The following is a 580-nucleotide window of genomic DNA, read 5'->3' on the forward strand; positions in this document are numbered from 1 at the left end:
CACAGGGCGACGCCGGGGGGTGTGCCTCATGGCGAGCCTCTCGCACACACACCGTCCCCGGCGTGGCACGTCGCGCCTGGCTTTGCTTTTGTGCGGGGGGGGGGGGGCAAGGCCTGAATCGAGCATGCCGCCCCCTCCCCCCCCCTCCCTTCACTTGATGCGTCTCAAGTGGACGCTGTTCCGCGCGAGTGGTGGGTGGCTTCCAGTTCATTCCGGTTCAGTGGACCGGTAGTGGCCATGGTGTTGAGTGAAAGGAGAGATTGGCGCTCCCCTTGGTAGGGATGGAAGAGGCCCTTGTGGTCTTTACAACACGCGTACGGTTAAGGCTCTGCCACTTACTTCGTGGCATCTAACCAGTGTCCATCATTGTTATCAGCAATGCTGTTATCTTTATCCTATCTTTATCCACACCCAAAAGGGGGGGGGGGAAGGAAAAAGGAAAAAAAAAAGAAAAAAAAAAGAATCATCTAAAACAAACATTCTTTGTTTGTTTATATTACCTTACATTTGATGTATTGCCCATCTCATTGGGGCAATTCTGGGCAAGTCATGATTTCCCTTCAGTCTATTTACTTCATCA

The 580-nt window shown here is 52.2% G+C and overlaps 1 non-coding gene across 1 annotated transcript; it reads left to right on the top strand.

The window, feature by feature from the left end:
* The first annotated feature begins 240 nt into the window (after window positions 1–240).
* LOC139158232 (U6atac minor spliceosomal RNA) lies at window positions 241–365 on the top strand. Its single transcript, XR_011557631.1, has one exon. It is a non-coding gene; the product is annotated as a U6atac minor spliceosomal RNA (small nuclear RNA).
* The last annotated feature ends 215 nt before the right edge of the window (window positions 366–580 follow it).

The sequence above is a fragment of the Erythrolamprus reginae genome, chromosome 1 (genome assembly GCF_031021105.1).
Source record: "Erythrolamprus reginae isolate rEryReg1 chromosome 1, rEryReg1.hap1, whole genome shotgun sequence".
In the NCBI taxonomy this organism is placed as follows: domain Eukaryota; kingdom Metazoa; phylum Chordata; class Lepidosauria; order Squamata; family Dipsadidae; genus Erythrolamprus; species Erythrolamprus reginae.